Genomic DNA, 21,575 nt, shown 5'->3' with positions numbered 1-21,575 from the left:
GCAGACCTCAAGTCCATGGAGCCTTTTGGCACAGGGGTCACGGTTTCGTGACTGACTCCACGTATAAAGTGGACAGAGAGAATGAAAGTGACAACAACCTATTCAGGGGCAGGCCGCAGACATGAGACCACAACGCACTTCAGCCAGTTTCATATCCAGTTTTACTTTCTCCCTTCACAACTGCAGAAGTAAAGGAAACGCCATGGAAATTTACTAAAATAACTACTATATACTCCAGGTACCAAAGACGTATAATGGTATCAATTTTCATGTGTCACAAGTGCAAAGACATTAAATACTATTTTCATCAGTTTCGATGCTTAAAACAAATGGCCCTTAAATCTATTAACAAAGAGGCCAGCAATATTAAAATCCTTCTGAAGGCAAGTAAATGAGCTATTGTACCTAAAAATACTGAAAGGAAAAAAACAGAGATACTAAAAAGACAATATTATTAAACTAACGAGATCATATGATTTCAATACATCACGGCCCTCCCTTACCACAACCTCAAGAATTTGCAACCAGATAGTCTCTACCCTGCCCGCAAGAAAGCAATCCGCTATTTACCACATTCCTGCAACAGTCAAGGAAAGACAGACGGAAGCAGGAAGGTGTGGAGAAATCTGCAAGGGAAACTGACGAGATTCGCCAGAGCGGTGGCAATGGTGACCCTGCATCTTGTTCGAGGCAGTAAGTGATTCAGAGAGGGTGCCCCTGCTCCTCTTTTGCTGACGACTTGAACGCAAGGAGATTAAATTCATGCAGAAAGGAGCTGAAAACATCTGGCCTCCAAGACCAACCACCCAACAAAACAAGATCCCCGCTCCCATAAACACTGTGAGGTTTCTTACTGAAAACATCTTTTTGGGTCAGGGGTTGTGTTCTGAATTCTCTGCTGGGCTGAAATGTGAACCAGGACTGTATCACACAAGGACATTTAGAAAGGAAAAAAGGAGAAGCAGGCTAGCTAACATTTTCCTGGGCCTGCAATGCTAATAAGCCAGGCACGCCACTCAACTGCTCTACAAGCTTGCGTCTTTCACTTGATCCGCGTGCTAACCCTATGAGGTTAAGTGCTAGCATGATCCCCATCTTACAGATGAGGAAACTAGGGAACAGAGAAGGGAATGGCCCAAGGGTCACACAACACATAATGGAGCGGAGATTACCACCTGAAAAGTCTCTGCTTCCAGAGACGATGCTGTTAACCACTATCCACCCCCTTTCATGTGAAATTAAATAAGAGGCTCACTGCAAAGTCAGGAAATGGAAAGCTATCAAATTTCCATTCCACTCACCTTACCGTGCACTCCACTCTGAAAGGTAAACTTCACAATCTCTCTACAGCAATCCTCCAAAAGCCGTTCGAGCCCTGGGAAATCTACTATGGACTTCTGCGTTCAGCACATCACTTAATCATTAGCGCCCAAAGAGAAGGCAGGTGGTATAAACCCCAATTAACAAATGAGTACTTTTCAGAGAGTAGGAATAACTGAATATTACCACCAGCTTCTTAGTGGCAAAGGCAAGGTGAACTCCCAGTCCACTTACAGCAGATGATGCCTTTGGAAATATTTTGCCTACTTGGCCTGAATGAATTGAGTCCCGTGGGATGACTGTTCACTTCCGTTCTATGACATTACACAGAGATGGCTTGCCCTAGGACTTCCAGAAGGATCCTGCTGTGCCCTAGATGTGCCTGCCAGGGGCAGGGGCAGGGGGGGCGGTTGGGGAATAGCTACTCTAACGGGATCAACAGGAAAGTTGGCTGAACAGAGGCAGTGAACGCTCTAAGAATGTGAAAGGAATGTGCTCCCCAAATACAGAACTGGCTCTAGTTTTCTAGGGCAATGGTTTACAAAGTGCAGGGCCCCGATGGGCAGGGAGAAATGGAAACACAAAATGAATAGGAAGACAGAAGAGGAATTAATAAGCCTTACTCATAGTTAACATATGTAAGACACCGTGTCTTCCTGTGGACGATAGGTCAGCAGTCATGTATCAAGGTATTATAGGAGGTGGTCGGGGGAGGCTGCCCCAGGATGGGCCACTTTGGCATAAACATTATTTTGAGTTAAAAGTAATCAAAACCCGGCAGATGCAGGAAAAGCTCTCTCCCTGGTCCTCAACTACTTAATTGCACTGGAAAGGAGAGCCTGCATCAGGAAGAGAGCTATTAAGGGAGACTCCCCTTTACCTAAAAAACTGATCTGTATCATAGGGCAACTTGTTTTTCCAAACGTAGCTCCTCTCACGTTCCCCCTAATGATCTCCTCTCCTTTGTATCCTCAGGCCCTACCCCCCTCCATAGCTCATATAAGCTTCACGTTGCCTCATTGTCTTCACAATTTCATGTCTGTGTGGATTCCCCTTTTATGTACACTATTAAATTTGATTTTCTCCTGTTAATCTGTCTCATGTCAATTTGATTCTAAGTCCAGGTAGAAGGATCCTGAAGGGCAGAGGAACGTCTTCCTCCCAACAGTATACAATTACGGGATAAGGAAAGGAGAGCCCTGCCCCAAGAGCTACCGGCAGGTGAGATGTTCTGCAGGGTTTCAGTCTACAGGGGCCCACGCAAAGTGGAATTACAAGTCATTTTAACCAGTTTCAATAAAACTAATTCTCACAAAAATGAAAGAGGAGGATAAAAAAAGAGACTCCTGGAACAACAACAAAAGGATTAAATATTGATTAACACAAGAATAAGCTGATGCAGGAAGAGAGATGATCTATTTTCAGAAATACCAAATAAAAGCGGTGCTGTCTAGTTAACAGTAGGTTCACAACCTACTGGAAATATGTACAACCCCCCCCAACACACACACACACACACACACACACACACACACACACACACACACACAATGGAGTCCCAAACCCTTCGATTCCTGGTTCTTCTTCCCCTCTCCATTCACGGGCTCTGCAATGAGCACGTGCCAAAGAACAAAGGGAGGAGGGACTGAGAGTCTGTGTGTCACCTCAAGGAATGTACATTTGTTCCAATCAGACTACTTTTTGCCTTACATGGGCACAGGCGACTTCCGGGGAAGGCTGTAACCCTGTAGTGCTCAGCCAATGAGGACCCAGGGGAGGGACTTGCCTCTGTAGTGCTCAGCCAATGAGGAACCAGGGGAGGGACTTGCCTCTGTAGTGCTCAGCCAATGAGGACCCAGGGGAGGGACTTGCATACTAGGAGATAAATTGTCTGCTGTAACTGCCCCGAGCATGCCTGTCCATCAGACACCTGCTCTTGCAAGAACACTGATTAAAGCCTTGCTTCACTGTGCTCCGAGTCTCTGTGTCCCTCCTTTGACTGGAGCAGTGGGCTTATTTCTCACAGCTAACAAGGAAATGGCAAAGTTGACACTTTGTCTAGGTAACTTCCTCTTGTCAGCTACATGAGTCAAATACAATCATAATCTGAACACATCTATAGAAATCAACTTAAAATTTTTTCACAGTCATCAAAGCAATGAATTGAAATAAACTTATATCCACTATCAACAATTTCAGGTAAATATAAAAATTTTTAAATTTTATGAATCTTATAATGCTTAAGGTATTAAAACGTGGGAAAAATACAGTTTAATAACCTAGTATATATCTATAATTTGTAAGATATGCAGGGGCGCCCAGGGGGCTCAGTCAGTTAAGTGTCTGACTCCTGATTTTGGTTCAGGTCATGATCTCACAGTTCTTGAGCTCGAGCCCCACATCTGCCTCTGTACTGACAGCGTGGAGCCTGCTTGGGATTCTCTCTCTTCCACTCCTCTCTTTCTCTCTGACCTCCCCCCACCCCCACTCAGGCTGTCTCTCTCTATCTCTCTCTCTCTCAAATAAACTTAAAAAAGGTATGCATATATTGGGACTCTGTGCTCATTTTATTATGAAGTACATAATCAAATGGTTTTTAAGACCACTGCTTAAGGGAACAGATTGCCTAAGGATCAGAAATTAATACAGATAGTATCAGTGCTTCATTAGTAAAATGTTAAACATATTCATAAGAAATGTTAATAAAGCAACTTTACATAATAATGAGTATAAACTGAAGAAAGCTATAAAACCAAAAGTTTCAAAAGAAAAGGAAAGAAAGAAACCCATTAAAAAAAATAATAAAAAAAAAAAAGCTCAGAACAGAAAGAAAGCTAAATGAAGTAAATACCAGATATTGACAAGGCCTTCCTAGGAGAGACAGGACCCACAACTGTTTTCATCCCCAGCAGAGTGCCAGGAAGGAGAACCTGCCGTAAACAGGGGTAAGAAAATACCAGCTGAACTGTTAATAAACCTTTGATGTCCACACATGAGCAGAAATGTTGGGTTAGAATCTCAAGGAGCCCCGGACACAGGGCAAGTCTGCACTCACCTGCCAACTCTTCCACTGGGATCTTTACCAAATAATGTAGATGGCACACATACAGACAGAACACAAGAGCTGAGAGGCTCCATATCCAGGCACCCTCTAACACCAGGAGGAAGAAAGGAGAGCTGAGAAAACTTCTTCTAAGAAACAGTAGGGCAAAGAGAGATCTCCAGAGAAGAAAGCCACAGACCGGAGGGCAAAGAGGACTCATTAGTGTCCCCAAAACTAGCAGCCAAGCTATAAAACCGAGAGTCCGTCACTGTTCAGAAAGTTGGCAGCCTATGGGGCGCCTGGGTGGCTCAGTCGGTTGAGTGTCCAACTTCAGCTCGGGTCATGATCTCACGGCCCGTGAGTTCGAGCCCCGCGTCGGGCTCTGTGCTGTCAGTTCGGAGCCTGGAGCCTGCTTCAGATTCTGTGCCTCCCTCTCTCTCTGCCCCTTCCCCACTCACGCTCTGTCTCTATCAAAAAATGAATAAACGTTAAAAAAAAAATTTAATAAAAAAAAAAAAAGTTGGCAGCCTAGCTCTAAAGCACAGAAATCTCCAAGGTCTTCCTGGGATCATTCTGAAGCTCTCCCAAAAACAATGTCTCAATCCCACTCCCAAAATATCTGCAGCTAATGATGAAGCGGACCTGACTCTTGCCACAGCAAAGTCTAGGCCCAGCTCAGTCCCTCGTGTCAGCAGCATGACCAAAAGAGGGACAAGCCCTTTTCGTGTGGTATCCTCCAGGCTTCACTGTTCATTACACACAGTGACCACCACACAAGAAAATCATCGAACAAGAGAGGAAGAATATGATTCATAAAAAAGAGAAAAAACAGGCAACGGAGATAAGCCCATATATGACCCTGGACTGCAACCAGCAGACCCAACTATGTTCAGTGTACTAAAAAATCTTGTAGGAAAGATGAGCAGTAAACATGAACAGGGAAGGATCTCAGCAGAATAAAACAGAAACTAAACAGCTGAACAGAAAAGGGAGAAAAGAGAACTACAACTTCTGAAATAAATACTTCAATGCGTTTAACAGCAAACTGGAAACAGCAGACAGTTCTACAAATGTCAAGAGAAAAAAATAATTTAAAAAGCACAACAAAGTTTCCCAACATCTGTGTCACGATATCAAATGGCTCAACTACAAGTGTAACTGGGGTCCCAGAAGGTGAGAAAGACAGAAGGGGACAGAAGAAATACCTGAAGAAACAATGTCTAAGAACTTTCCAGACTGTGATAGAGGATATCAACCCACAGATCCAAGAAGCTCACTCAATTCCAAGGAGGATAAATACAAAGAAAACCACGCGTAGGCACATGATAGCCAAACTGCTGAAAACCAAAGATAAGGAGAAAACATCCAAAGCCACCAATAGGAAAAAGGGAACCACAATAAGAATAACATGTAAGAAAGGGACATTTTATCAAAAACAGTGAAAATCAGAATGCAATGGAGTGACGTGTTTAGAATGCTGAGGAAGGAGAAAAAATAAACTGTCACACAGAATTTTTTAAATTTGAGAGAGAGTGCGTGTGTGTGTGTGTGTGTGTGTGTGTGTGTGTGCGTGCGTGCATGCAAGGGAGGGGCAGAAAGAGAGAATCCCAAGCAGTCTCCATGCTGTCAGTGTGGAGCCAAATGTGGGTCTCACCCCCACGAACCGTGATCATGACCTGAGCCAAAATCAAGAGTCAGACGCTTAACCAACTGAGCTACCCAGGCATCCCCAACACAGAATTTTTCATCCAGCAGAAATACTTTCAAAAACAAAAGCATCAAACTTTGCAGTCTTGAGCTGCAAAGACTCTGTTAAGAGGATGAAAGCAAGTTACACACGGAGAAAATATCTGGAAACCGAACATGCCACAAAAGCCTCCTACCTAGAATATATAAAGAATCACAAAACTCAACAGTTAAAAGAAAAAGCACACAAGTATAAAATGAGCAACAGACAGAAGGAAACACTTCATCAAAGAGGAGAGACAGATGGCAATCAATTATTAACATTAATGGCCAACATCACTGGTCAACATCATTAGCCGTTTGGGAAATGCCACCCAAAACCACAGTGAGATATCACTACACACACACTGGAGCAGTTAAAATTAAAAAACAGTAATAACACCAAATTCTGATGAGGAGCCAGAGAAATTAGATCACCCATACACCGCTGGTGCGGATGTAAAATGAAAATAGTACAGCTACTCTCGAAAACAGTTTGGCAAGTTCTTACCAAACTAAATACGCACTTGCCATTGGACCCTGGGCCAATACACACTCCTGGGCATTTATTCCACAGAAGCTAAAACCTATTTCCATACAGAAACCTGTATGTGAACACAGCAGCTTGATTCATAATACTAGAAACCAGTCAAATGTTATTCGGGTGGGTGGCTGAACAAACTCTGGTGAATCCATACGATGCTTTACTACTCAGCAATAAAAAGGAAGAAATATTGATACAGACAACGATCTGAATGATTTGTAAGGGCATTCTGGATTGTTTTCATTATGATATTTTATTAGGATGTAAGACATGAGATACACTGTATAGTGAATGCCTTAAAAACACGCTGGCAGTAGCACATTCTATGTATCTGACTCATCTTTTCATTAGGTGGACCTAAGTACTGTTACAGATATTCGGCAATAAAACAAAAAATATTAACGCTATTTTAACTTCCCCAAATACTCACAGATTATACAGTCAATGAAGAAAAATGAGTTCGCTTTCAGTTGTTAGGACTTCTTGAACTGGGAATCCGTTCACTCATGCGGTTTATTTTTAATTCGCTTTTAAAAATTTTTAATTCACTTGACTTTACCTAAGAGTGTTTCTGTAAATTAAAATGGAGCTCATCTTGCAAAACGATATTACTCAGACACCCTGAACATGATGATTTGCTTCACCTTATTCCCACTCTTTGATCACAGCTGCGGAACATGATTTCCGGTGAAGACAGATTTGTTTATCAGGTCTTCTAAAGAAACAGTGCCATACCCACATAATTTTAATTAGTTTATTATCTTGGGTTTGGTGAAACTTTCTTATTATCGAGGTATAGCTGACATACAGCGTTATATTAGTTTTAGGTGTTCACCAGAGTGATCCGATATTTATATATATATTTATTTTATTTCATATTTCATATTTCATATTTCATATTTCATATGAAATAATATTTCATATATATTTATGAAATTATCACCAGGGTAAGTCTAGCTACCCCTGTCGCATACAGAATTATTACAGTATCATTGGCTATATTCTTTTCCCTGTACTTTTCATCTCTGTGCCTTACTTATCTTACAACTGGAAGTCTGTATCTCTTAATTCTCCCCACCCTTCCCTTCTGGCAACCACCAGTTTGTTCTTTATATTTATGAATCTATTTGTTTTCTTTTGTCTGTTTTGTTTTTTAGATTTAATATTCAAGTGAAATCACAAGGTCCTGGGTCTGTCTCTGTCTTATTTCACTCAGCGTAATACCTTGTAGGTCCATCCATGTTGTTGCAAAAAGCAAGATCACATTCTTTGTAGGGCTGAGTGATAATCCCTACACACACACACACACACACACACACACACACACACACACACACACAAACACACAGGCTGTTCCCATCATGAATGATGCTGCAGTGAACCCAGGGGTATATATACCTTTTTGAATTAGTGTTTTCTTTTTCTTTGGATAAATACCCAGAACCGAAATTGCCGCATCATATGGTAGTTCCATTTTTAAATTCTCTGAGGAGCTTTCCACAGTAGCTGCACCAGTTTGCATTCCCAACAACAGTGCATGAGGGTTCCCTTTTCCCCACATCCCCACTAACACTAGTTATGTCTTGTCTTTCTGAAAGCAGCATTCTGACAGGTATGAGGTGATACCTCACTGTGGTTCTGATTTGCAGTTCCCTAATGATTACTGATGTTGAGCATGTTTTCATGTGTCTGTTGACCATCTGCCTATCTTCTTTGGAAAAGTGTCTATTCAGGTCCTCTGCCCATTTTTTACTAAGTACAGTACAATTCAATGTAGGTAACAATCTCAAAATAACACAACTACAGACATGGAGAACAGGGTGTAGGGGGTAGAGTGGATGAGATTGTTTTAAAAAAGCACAAGGGAGACCTTATACGGTGATGAAAACAGTACCGTATCTTGACAGTGGCAGTGCTTACACAAATCTACACGTAATACAATTGTACAGAACTACACACACACGCAGTGTAACTGAAAATACACTGAACAGTGAATAAGATCTTAATCTTAATTGATCTTAATCTTAATAGTTAATAGAAATATACTAAGATCAATTTTTCGGTTTTGCTACTACAGTAACAGGTATACCAGATGTCCCCATTTGGGAAAACTGGGCAAAGGGCACATGGGACTGTGATTTTTTGAAATCTCCTGTGAGACTATAATTATTTAAAAATAAAAAGAAAGCAAAACAAAGACATTTTCCAATAAACCAAAGCTGAACAGATCCATACTACAAAAAATGCTAAAGTTCTTCAGACTAAATGGAAATGATACTTCTCAGTCAGAAGCAGAAAGGAAGAACACTAAAAAGATATCAATTTCAAGGATGTTTCCATTGATATATTCATTAATTCAATTAATACTTGTTAAATATTTTTTTCTACAATAGTCTCTTACGGTAAGTGCCATGGAATCAAGGACAAATAAGACTCAATCACACAGCCTAGCATACAAACCTATAAATGACATTGAATATTCTGTCACAGAAGTGCTGAAACACCACCCGCAGCTGTACAGAAAAGGAAGCTATCACTAGAAAAGAGTAAGAAAGTCTTCTTGGAGCTGAATTTACAAGTGAATGTTATGTGAATAAGTGAGGGACAGTATTCTAGACAGAGTCCAGCCACTGAGGGACAAAAGAGTCAGGACACATACGTGGAACACCAAGGGTGCAACGCACCTGGAAAATAAGGGGGAGGAAAATCCCTCATTACAAGAAATGATGAAGGGTGGACTGTGCGGAGGGCAAGCGGAGCACAGGCTCTGCTGAAATCTCTGCTCAAACTTCACTCTGTAAGGAACTAGGAGAGTTTGAAGGAATTTAATTAGGACAGCAATAGAAGACGGGCCTTTTAGGAAGACAGCTTTGGCAGTAAGGATGATCCATTAGAGCAAAGTGATAGAGGAAGTCAGAGCAATAATCTAATAGTCCAAGGAAGAGGTGGTAATAAGCTTAAACCAGAGGAGGAGGAAAAAGCATGGAAATAAAGGGGTTTGTACCAACTAGTTAAGGATAAAGAGGAAAGAGAAGAATTGAGAATCATGCCCACATTTCCATCTTGGGCGCCTGAAAAGATGTTACTTTCATTTACCTCAAAAGGGAACAGAGCAGCGGGGAGCAGATTCTGATGGAAAGATAATCATTATGCCGTTGGGGAATGTGAACTTGAGGCACAGAGGGATCTCCAGGATCTAGCACATACAGAGTTACAGCCTGAGGTTAAGAGGCCACAAATCACCAGCACTGGCTGTAAAAGCAGTAAGAGATGGGCTTGCCAAAGGGAAGGAGTATAAAACGAGAAGAAAACAGTATTGGAGATCAAATTCTAGAAGAAAGGGGCCCTTGTAAAATGTCAATGGAGGTGTAAACTATTATACTTCTGTTGTCAGTACATGTTCAGACCTAAATGATCTCAACTAATAATTCTTTACAATACGTGAAAGGGATAAATACAAATGTGGTCAAGGATCTATATATAAAGATGTCCTCCTTTCAATGTCATTTCCAATAATAAAACAGAAGAAACTAAATAACCAAACAAAATACTTAACTCAAAGCAAATTAAATTAGATCTATAAGATAAGTAATTATGCAACCGCCTAGGTAGTATTTCAGAAGACTTTTTCATTATGGGATACACTTCTTATGACACTGAATATTTTACAGCATACAAAATAGGGTCTGCAGTATTTATTTACGCAAGACTATTTACTGAATACCTGTTACCTACTATCACTTAGGTACTGGGGATAAAATGCAGTAAAAGACAATTTCTTGTTTTTGTGAAGCTCGGCTTCTACTGGAAAGTGAGCCAGGAAGGGTAGATAAATCAATGTGCAAGACAATCAGGAATGAAATAAATGCTAGTAAGACAAACATTAACAGGTGACATAATAAGACAATGTGTGTGTGTGTGTGTGTGTGTGTGTGTGTGTGTATAATTATGTAAAAAAAACCTGGAATCGTTTTAAAAGAAATAAGCCTCAAGATTAATAGTAAAAATAATGTAAAATAAAAGTTTAAAACAAAGCAAACTTCAGGCGGCTTAGTAAATGGTCTAGGAAAATCAAAGTGTAATTATAAACAGGAAGTGCGTGGGCCCTCCATGGTTTCTCCTTTAGCATCACCAGGAGGCAGAACTTTTACAAAACCTGGTACCTTCCCACTCCCGAACCCAGAAACTCAGGAAGGACAGGAAAGCAACATACTTATGGAAGCCTGTGCTTCTACTAAGCTGCTTTGAGCCAAGATGAACTCTGCAACGCTGAAGGCAGAAAATCTCACAAGACAAGTGATCCTTCCATCTACCAGCTAAGATGGTATTTTTCACATTTCCTGTCTTCATTGTAGTACAACCCTCCGCCCCCCCAGACACACACACACATTCGCCTAAGTTCATTCACTCACTGAATCGACACCGCACAGCAGCATGGCAGGGACTCCGGCAAAATCGCACAGGCCCTAGAAACAGGACCCGAAACGCCATCGAAATTTACGAACCACTCCCCATTATGCAAGTATCAGACTGTTCAATTTGTGAAAAGACTAAACTGAAGGGAAGCACTGAAAATATGGACACAAGTTGTGCAACCTATTAAGAAACACCTTGGGAAAATAATTTCTCTGTATCTAAAATAAGAAGGCTCTGAGCCGACAATGCGGAGTCTGCTTGGGACTCTTTCTCTCCCTCTGCCCTTCCCCTACTCGCATACTCTCTCTCTCTCAAAATAAATATTAAAAAACAAAACAAAAAAACACTAGGCATCCTTAACTTCTCTCCCCCCCTCCCTCACATAGCTCACATCGGATCCATCGGCAAATACCACGGGTGATTCTGCCTTTTAAATATATCAAAATCGGGGTGCCTGGGTGGCTCAGTCAGTTAAGTGTCTGACTTTGGCTCAGGTCTTGATCTCATGGTTTGTGAGTTCGAGCCCCGCATCAGGCTCTGTGCTGACAGCTCAGAGCCTGGAGCCTGCTTTGGATTCTGTGTCTCCCCTTCTCTCTGCCCCTCCCATGCTCATGCTCTGTCTCTCTGTCTCTCAATAATAAACAAACATTTAAAAAAAAATTAAACATATCAAAATCAGAACACTCCTCCCACCTCGACTGCTTCCATCCCAACCCAGGGCCACCATCAGGCAGCTCCCACCTGAGGACTCCCCCTGGTCTCCTGCCTCTACCCTTTGCTCCTGTTCTCTTCTGAATGGAAACCAGAGCAATTCTATCAAAGGGGAAGTTGGATCATGTCTCTCCTCTATTCAAAACCCTCTAATCGTTGTTCACCTCACTCAGGTCAAAGCCAAAACCTTTACAATGACCTAGAAGATAGCTACCTGACCTGCCTCCTTCTCTCCCTTTACCACTCTGTCCTCATCTCTCTCTCTCTCTCTCTCTCTCTCTCTCTCTCTCTCTCTCTCTCACATCCCCTCTCCCTCACACCCCCACCCCCTTCTCTCATTCTACTTCAGGCCTGGCTGCCTTCCTAGGCCAATTCCCTCTACACACCAGGGAGCAGCCATTCCAAAGAGGAAGACCTTTGCATTTGCTATGACCTCTCCTGGAATGTCCCACCCCACCCACCCCACACCCCTCGAGCCTCCTTCAAATCTCTATTCAAATACTATCTTCTCTGACCCCACCCCACATAAAATTGCAACATCTTTAATGGTTTCTTTTTCTCTACAGTACCTATCATCTTCCAAAATGCCAGAGAATTACGAGATTACCAGATTTTAGATGTGTTTATTTGGACCTTTCCCTTGGTGACCTCACCCAGTGATCTCATGTAGATCTGATGTGCACGTAAATCTCTTCCAGATTACTTTCTGTGAGTCAAGTTGTAGGGGATATTTCTGGTTTAAAACCTACACTTAAAGATGACATCTGTAAGAGGAAAGACATTTAAAGAGAATAATCAACAACTTTCCACCTTATGCCTTCCTTTAGGTTTTTTTCTCAAATAAAAAAGGTCAAAATTCAGAAAAACTACTGAAGCAAAAGTATATACTATATTACATCTTCACACAGAGAGGAAGAGGTGGCAATCTTATTAATACGTGAACAATTTTAAAGAGATATCAGAAGTTTTACTTTTTCTCCTGAATGTGATCAAACGGGAAGGGAGGGGGAGGGCATTTCCCAGCAGAGGGTCACGGATAAGAAATTAACAGGACGGAAATCAAAGCATCCTGGCTTCAAACCAAGAACATCCTGACAGTGCCTTTCTTGCAAATTGAGGACTGACAAAGCATATTAATGAGAAATACTGTTAAAATGCTATTCAGACACGGGTCTTCAGTTTCAGCTTCCCCAAAGGAGTTGGTTGCAAAGGGGAAGGGGAAAGTTCGACATGCAAGAACAGACGCATGTTTATGTTTTCCATTCACTGTTGTACACTGAGAGCTAATGAAGTAAACCTTCATCTGCACTGGCAGAAACCCAGAAGCGGAGAGAGCCCAGTCAAGGAAGTAACGCAAAAGAAAGGCGAAAATGCCTTCGACAGCCCTACCTTGGCTTTAATTCAATGCTAAGAAGCATGATGACAGTGCTCATGAATATTAAAATCTAAAGAAACATCCAGCCAAATGGAGTATATGTTCAAGACAATCCAAAGCACGAGCTCTAACATTCTCAGAGGTGGAAAACGCCCTACACCCCAACCAACCTACCGTAACGTGATTGTTTTTAATTTAATTTCAAGAGAATTACATGTTATCGGCCCGCCTAGCTCTGTTGAGCTTTGAAGAAATAACAAAAGGAAAGGTTTAAACACGAGATACGTGCAAAAATCTCTCCAAAGGCTGCGTCATGGCACGATTTCATTCGGAACATTCACCTGATGTTAAACAGCAAGACCTACTGCTACAAACGCACCTACTGACAATGCCACGCCAGGCCCAGATCTCTAAGCCTTCAGAGGACTTTGCCGCTTGCCTACATAAAGTAACTTTCTAAACCATACAGTCCTCCGTCCACGCTGAGCTCGATTTGCAGTGACGGTTTGCTGTCTACCAATCACGACGGTTCCCACCATGACACCTGCCCTGTGACCACTTCCCTTTAATGCTCGGCCGGCACTTCACTCCACCTGAGCCAGTCCTGAGATGAGCCATTTTTAGTGCTAATTTGATGGCTGATAGAACAAGCTGGAACTTCCTCCAAAGTGGCACGCTACGAAAGACGCCCTGTAGCCCACCAATCTGGTTGAACAAGAACAGAAAGGAACTAAGTTCCCATCCCCCTGATGGCTAGTGGAAAAAGCAGATCCGCAAAAATGCCCAACCTTCCAAAGTACGGAAGAAATGCAAACTGAAGCCACGATGTGTTACACCATTTTCACTTACTAGATTAGTAGAGATTAAAACATATGAAAAAGCCCAGTGTGGCGCTCTAATAGACTGTAAATTAAAGCTTTTTAAAAGGCTGCAAAGAGTCCGCAAGATCGAACTGAACTCCAAGGAAAAAAATACCTATTTCCCAAAACATAATCTGTGATGACAACTGAAACACAAGTCCATTTTAAGGTGCCGTTTGACTTTAGTAGAAACTGAGGGGTTAATGACCCTTTGAAACCCTGGGCTTTGTGACCTCCACCCCCACCCTGTGGCCACGGCTGACTGGACGGAGACAGGCGCTACCCAAAAGGGGCCAGTTTCCCTCCCAGGAATGTGGAATTGGGGCTCAGATTTTGACTTATTCTAGTCACATGTACTCTTGAAAAAAGGAAATGTAAACTCAAGAGCTTTATCTGAAGAAGTCTCACATTCCTGGGACATTCTATTCCTTTTCAGCACACAAACAACATCTGAAGATTCAATAAACTGACTTTCATTCTCAGGATTATTTTCTGCTTATATTTTTGTTTTCTTAAACTCCCCTCTCCAACCTTTCTAATTTTAATAATGGTAATTTAGATCAGCTTATCTAATTATGTTTATTCCTCCTTAAGAACATTAGACTCTTAAATAGACTGAGTCTGGTTTAATTAGACTCAACATATCCCAAACCTCAACCTTAACTTCAGAATATTATTCAGTATACAATTCTAGACTTTCTGGTAAATGTTTTTAGAGTTTTAAGTCCTGTAGCAATTTTATTATTAGTTTTAAATGTTTATTTATTTGAGAGAGACAGAGACAGAGACAGAGAGAGGGAGAAGTGGGGGAGGGCCAAACAGAGAGGGAGAGACTCCTAAGCAGGCTCCACACTGTCAGTGCAGAACCTGACTCAGGGCTTGATCTCATGAACCAGCAAGATCATGACCTGAGCTGAAATCAAGAGTCAGTCACTGAACCGACTCAGCCACCCAGGCGCCCCAAGTCCTGTAGCAATTTTCAATCGATGAATCCTGAAAGTAATTTTCCAAAAGGAGCCAAAAAAATTGTCATCTTGGGGCACCTGGGTGGCGCAGTCGGTTAAGCGTCCGACTTCAGCCAGGTCACGATCTCACGGTCCGTGAGTTCGAGCCCCACGTCGGGCTCTGGGCTGACGGCTCAGAGCCTGGAGCCTGTTTCCGATTCTGTGTCTCCCTCTCTCTCTGCCCCTCCCCCGTTCATGCTCTGTCTCTCTCTGTCCCAAAAATAAATAAACGTTGAAAAAAAAAAATTAAAAAAAAAAAAATTGTCATCTCTTCATTGACTGCCATTTGCCAACAGATAAAGGCCAATTTTCTCTCATCATTTGTTCCATGATTTCCCCATCTGTTACAGAATCATACAAACTATAGATGTGACTTGCCCTTCAAAATGTAAAGCTTTACTTTTGAGAATTATCACAGCCTTGATTGTCTTCTCCTATAAACCAACCATTCTGTCCAGAGGCTCTCACTACACCTAACAGTGATCACACAGAAAGGGAAGAAGACATGTGCGTAGTTATTTCAATCATAAATACTCAACTATGACAACACAAATTCAAGCTTTCAAAGCACTTAATTCCGCTTAAAATGCAATCGTGTTACAAGCTTCGAAAATAACGCACTCCCCCATCCTGTTTTTAGAGAACTTTGAAAATCTAGACAATATGCTTCCTTTCAAAACACCAACTGCTTACAGAGGAAAAGAAAGACACAGACAAATGATCTTGCCAAGAAACGTTTCTGCAGCTTCTCTTGGTAGAGTAGCCCTTTCAGTGGCTACAAAGATTTAAATTCAATCCTTGATTGGATTGATGATATACCACCTTTTATTATTTAGAACTGAATTTTAGAACAGAGAAGAGCTTAGAGAACTCTCAACCAGTTGTCCCCAACGTTTGCAAGTAGGAGGGCCCTTCTGCAACGCTAAAAAATTGAGGAGTTTTCTAATGGTTACATCTACTGATTGAAAAAGTAAAGGGACAAAAACAGCAAGTACACAGTAATTCTTTTTTTTTTTTAACGTTTATTTATTTTTGAGACAGAGAGAGACAGAGCATGAATGGGGGAGGGGCAGAGAGAGAGAGGGAGACACAGAATCTGAAACAGGCTCCAGGCTCTGAGCCATCAGCCCAGAGCCCGACGCGGGGCTGAAACTCACGGACCGTGAGATCGTGACCTGAGCCAAAGTCGGACGCTTAACTGACTGAGCCACCCAGGTGCCCCCACAGTAATTCTTTAAAAGCACCTGTACATATCTGCAAAGCTGTAAAACACAAATCTAATTTTTCACTGCAGCACCAGTGAACGTCAGAACGAAGTCTGAAACCAAGTCTCCAGATTTACAATGCAGATGGGGCTCTCAGAATCCAGGATCATTCATCACAGAGGAAGGTTTGCTTTCCAGCACCCCCAGCGATTCCCTTAGGGGCTAGACGAGGCGATTTTAAAGTCTTGTAGAAAATCAAGCAAAGATAGACAAGGCACTTCTGAAAAAGACTAAAGAGTAGGGGCCATCCCTATAGAATACTGAAACATTATAAAGCTACAATAGTTAAAACAGTGTGGTGCTGACATCTGAAGAAATAAACCTAATAACTGAACAGATTAGAAAGTGCAGGAACTAATGAATATACCAAGGAACTCAGTATAAAATGGAGGTGGCATTTCAAATCACTGGGGTAAAGACTATTAATTAAATGGGTATGCAGTAAGGGGGGGGGGGTGGGGATCCCAAACTGAGTCCTTACCTTGCCCATATACTACACAAAGCTCTAAATGCAGCAAAAATATACAGCATGAAGCCACTAAAGGACTAGAAGAAACACGAAAGGATCTTTTTCTAACAATCTGGTAGTGGAGAAGGTCTTTCAAAGAATGGTTGAAAAACAACAGAAGCCAAACATGAAACTACTTGAAACACAAAACATGGTGCTCACTTCGGCAGCACATATACTAAAACTGGAACGATACAGAGAAGATTAGCATGGCCCCTGTGCAAGGATGACACACAAATTCGTGAAGCGTTCCATATTTTTTAAAAACTGAGAACAAACTGAGGGTTGATGGGGGGTGGGAGGGAGGGGAGGGTGGGTGATGGGCATTGAAGAGGGCATCTTTTGGGATGAGCACTGGGTGTTGTATGGAAACCAATTTGACAATAAATTTCATATATTAAAAAAAAAAAAAGAAAGAAAGAAACATAAAACATGGCTTCCTTACAGAAAACTTCATGGACAAGGTCAAGATTAGGCATGAAGTCCAAGCACAAGTCCAACCAGCACAAAACCCAGGTTCTATGCCATGCCAAGTACAGCACTCTTTCTGTCTTTCCTACGATCCCAAGTTGCCAGGGGTTTTAAAACAATACAAAAAAAAAAAAAAAAAAATCAAATCCAACAGAATGCACGGTGAGAATCTCAAACTTGCCTAGGCCCCTGACCTGAGATTTCTACAGCACCACCCGCAGCTACTATCCTCCACTCGTGTTAGAAACTATCCAACCTACAATAAGGCAATGTCTTTCGTAAGGCATCTTCAGGTCACAGCTTAATTTCAACAAAACGCACACACAGTAAAGCAATACGAGGTTAATAGTTTTCCCAGAATAAGCTTGCTCTGGGGTATGTGGCCAGATGGGCAACATGCAGGTTCAACAGTGAATGCTTACCAAATGTATAGCATCAACAGAGATTAACTGAGCTCCTACTGTATGTAAGGTGGTATGTCAAACTCTGAGATGAAAAAGAACCAGTCAGTCTTCTGCCTTCCAGGAACCAGCTGACTAGTCAGACCATGAAGAAAGGGTATCTGCTCACCAAGGGCAGTAACATACATTATGTTTCCATCTCAAATCTCCCCGGGTGACTGCCCGACGAAGCAAAAGTACCCCTCTCTAACTTATTACTAGAAGCAAATCGTCATCAACCATGTCGTTTTTTAAACTAGTTTATGGGTATACCCAAGTGACTCGGCTCAAAACCCGAAGGCACTACAGTCAGAGCCTGTCAGCTGGGTGAGGTATCTTCCTGCAGGGTAGCAGAACAGCTGCTATGTAAATTCAGATCATTAGTCCGGTATCACCTTGATCCCAAAACCATGTTGTGTTTATTTCCATGCGCTTTCTCCCCTTTATCCATTTCTGGTATCCGGATCTCCCAGTTTCTTACCCATTCATTCAGTCTTCCTTGCTGACCTAGAGATACTACCTACTACAAATCATGTGCTAACTCCCTTCAGTCCTTTTTTTTTTTAAGTTCCTCTTCCCTTTTTTGCTTCCCGCACTATTGCCTGGGAGAATTATACTATGTACTTTAACAAGGAAGCTCCGATTGGGAGGAAGGGCTTTGTCACCAACACTCCTCTCTTCTCCCGGAGTAGGGCATAGTGGCATCCCTCCACTCCTTCGGCCAGCTAGCATGAGCCACCCTACCACAACTATCGAAGGAGTACTAACTTTCCGTTTCTTCGCTTAAAAGGCTCAGAAACAGTTAGGAATTTCTGTAAGGTCCTTTACAAGGCAATTCTGACTTGGCAAAGACATCGTAAAACCTAGCAAATGAAATTCCTGAATAATTACCCCATGTCCTGGCTGCCTGTGAACTTCTCTACATAACGGAACATAAAACCGAAGAATCGTTTGTAAGTTCCTTATTTTAATTAAAAAGAAAATGACTGACTTATTTGTCATCGTTTTACCTGGTTAATTATGGAAAACAATGAATGAAACTGTAAGTCAACTCCGATAAGCTGTCCGTAATCAACTTCTGTAGGGGCGCCTGGGTGGCTCAGTCGGTTAAGCGGCCGACTTCGGCTCAGGTCATGATCTCACGGTCCGTGAGTTTGAGCTCAGAGCCTGGAGCCTGTTTCAGATTCTGTGTCTCCCTCTCTCTGACCCTCCCCCGTTCATGCTCTGTCTCTCTCTGTCTCAAAAATAAATAAACGTTAAAAAAAAATTTAAAAAAAAATCGACTTCCGTAATGAATAATTCCACTGGTTAAACAGCCAGAACTCGCAACACTGCACTGAATGTATCAAATACAGATTTGGTGAACACGAGCCATATAGTGTTAATTCTAGATCCTTACAGCCACTGTTTCACAAAAATTATGTTCACTGCATGGTAACGGAAATTGAAGTCACAGTTTTTACTCTACAAATAAGCACTCTAGAGAAGTATTCTTAGCAAGTATTTCCAGGAATTAATAAAATATCCTCATTCGCCACAGTCCGGGATTTTTCACAATAAAGATCTGGAAAATTTGAGATGCTTCATTTGCATTCCAGCAGAAATCATTAGCCCTCAAGAGAAAGCAACAGAAAAAAAACACCAGCATTCTAACTTAGGGGTCCCGTGCAAATAAGTAACTAAGCTATGAGGCCAGAGAAAAAAAGGCACCTAAAAAAGGAAGTACCTTTGCTACGTTTGCTGGATCTCCATAATCCTGCAAAACCAAGTGAGTATCTTCTGGGGAGGGCTTGAGCCTGGTAGGAGAGCGGGAGGGGTACCTCTTAAAAGTTAGAGACTTAAGTAAACATTAGGCAAAAATGCAGGATCTTACAGGAGGTCACAGATTCAATGCACTGAGCCCAAAATGTACTTTACTGAAATTGAGTTTTCAGGACCGTTTTGAGTACACCAAATTTCCCGTGAGCCTTTTCCCTCCTGCACTCCCAACCTTTCCAGGGTACGAAAGTGCCGACCTACACCCCTGACTCCTATTACTATCTGGCTCTTTGGAGAGACAGACCTGGTTTTTACGCACCCTCCTAATGACAAAAGCAAACTACAAAAAAGCTACAGTAGCTTCAAAAGGCTTTCAAGGCTTTAAAGAGCAAAGGGGATACTGTATAAATGTAATACAAAAGGGGAATGCAAAGTTAGTCCAAACCATTGGAACAAATGCTGTTAAAATGTCTATACCACCCAAAGCAATCTACACGTTTAATGGGATCCCTATCAAAATACCAACAGTACTTTTCACAGAACAAGAACACACAATCCTAAAACTCGTACGGAATCACAAAAGACCTTAAATAGCCGAAGAAATCTTGAAAAACATATGGCGCTATCACAATTCCAGATTTCAAGTTATATTACAAAGTGGTAATAATTAAAACAGTATGGTGCTGGCATAAAAACAGACACCCAGATCAATGGAATAAAACAGAAAATCCAGAAATAAAACCACAATTATATGGTCAATTAATCTTCTACAAAAGAGGAATGAATATCAAATGGGAAAAGTCTCCTCAACAAATGGTGCTGGGAAAACCGGACAGCCAAATGAAACAGAATGAAACTGGACCCCTTTCTTTCACCATATACAAAAATAAACTCAAAATGGATTAAAGACCTAAATGTAAGACCTGAAACCATCACAATCCTTGAAGAGAGCACAGGCAATGATTTCTCTGACATCAGCCATGGCAACATTTTTCTAGATATGTATCCTGAGGCAAGGAAAATAAAAGCAAAAATAAACTATTGGGAGTACATCAAAAAAATAAGATTCTGCACAGCAATCAACCAACAAAACTAAAAGGCAACCTACAGAATGCGAAAGATATTTGCAATGACATATCCAACAAAGGGTTAACATACAAAATACATAAAGAACTGATACAACTCAACACCCAAAAATCCCCAAATAATGCAATTAAAAAGTGGGCAGAAGAGGGGGCGCCTGGGTGGCTCAGTCGGTTAAGCATCCGACTTCAGCTCAGGTCATGATCTCGCAGTCCGTGAGTTCGAGCCCCGTGTCAGGGTCTGTGCTGACAGCTCAGAGCCTGGAGCCTGTTTCAGATTCTGTGTCTCCCTCTCTCTCTGACCCTCCCCCATTCATGCTCTGTCTCTCTCTGTCTCAAAAATATATAAACGTTAAAAAAAAAAATTTAAAAAAAAATGGGCAGAAGGTACGGACACTTCTGCAAAGAAGACATCCAGATAGCCAACAGACACACGAAAAGATGCTCAACATCACTCATCTTCAAGGAAATGCAAATCAAAACTACAAAGAGGTATCACCTCACACCTGCCAGACTGCCTAAAATCAACAACACAAGAAACAAAAGGTGTTGGTGAGGATGTAGAAAAAAAGGAACCCTCGGGCCCTGTTGGTGGGAACACAAACAGCCATTGTGGAAAACACTATGGAGGTTCCTCAAAAAAATAAAAATAGAACTACCCTAGGACTCAGCAAATGCACTACTGGGTATTTACCAAAAGATTACAAAATCACTAATTCAAAGAGATACATGCACCCCTATGTTTATTGCAGCATTATTTGTAGTAGCCAAATTATGGAAGTATCCCAAGTGTCCATCGATAGCTGAATGGATAAAGACGAAGTGGGGGGTGTGTGTGTGCGTGTGATGGAATATTACTCAACCGCGAAAAGAAGGAAATTTTGCCATGGGCAACAACATGGATGGAGCTAGAGAGCAGAAGCAAAATAAGTCAGTCAGAGAAAGACAAATACGATATGTTCTCATTCATATGTGGAATTAAAAAACCTGAAGTAAAACAAGCAAAATAAAAACATCAGGCTCATTCAAAAATTATTAAGAAATTTTTTTTTT

At 41.6% G+C, this 21,575-nt stretch overlaps 1 protein-coding gene and 1 non-coding gene across 7 annotated transcripts in view; one reads left to right on the top strand and one right to left on the bottom strand.

Moving 5' to 3' along the window:
• WASF3 (WASP family member 3) overlaps positions 1-21,575 on the bottom strand; it is a 133,702-nt gene that overhangs the window by 84,544 nt on the left and 27,583 nt on the right. The gene's annotated exons all lie outside the window — the stretch shown is intronic.
• Positions 16,926-17,032, top strand: LOC125146914 (U6 spliceosomal RNA). The gene has a single exon (XR_007144927.1). It is a non-coding gene; the product is annotated as a U6 spliceosomal RNA (small nuclear RNA).

This window comes from Prionailurus viverrinus, chromosome A1 (assembly GCF_022837055.1).
Source record: "Prionailurus viverrinus isolate Anna chromosome A1, UM_Priviv_1.0, whole genome shotgun sequence".
NCBI lineage: Eukaryota > Metazoa > Chordata > Mammalia > Carnivora > Felidae > Prionailurus > Prionailurus viverrinus.
The sequence above is the reverse complement of the archived record's forward strand: the minus strand, read 5'-3'. Positions and strand labels throughout refer to the sequence as shown.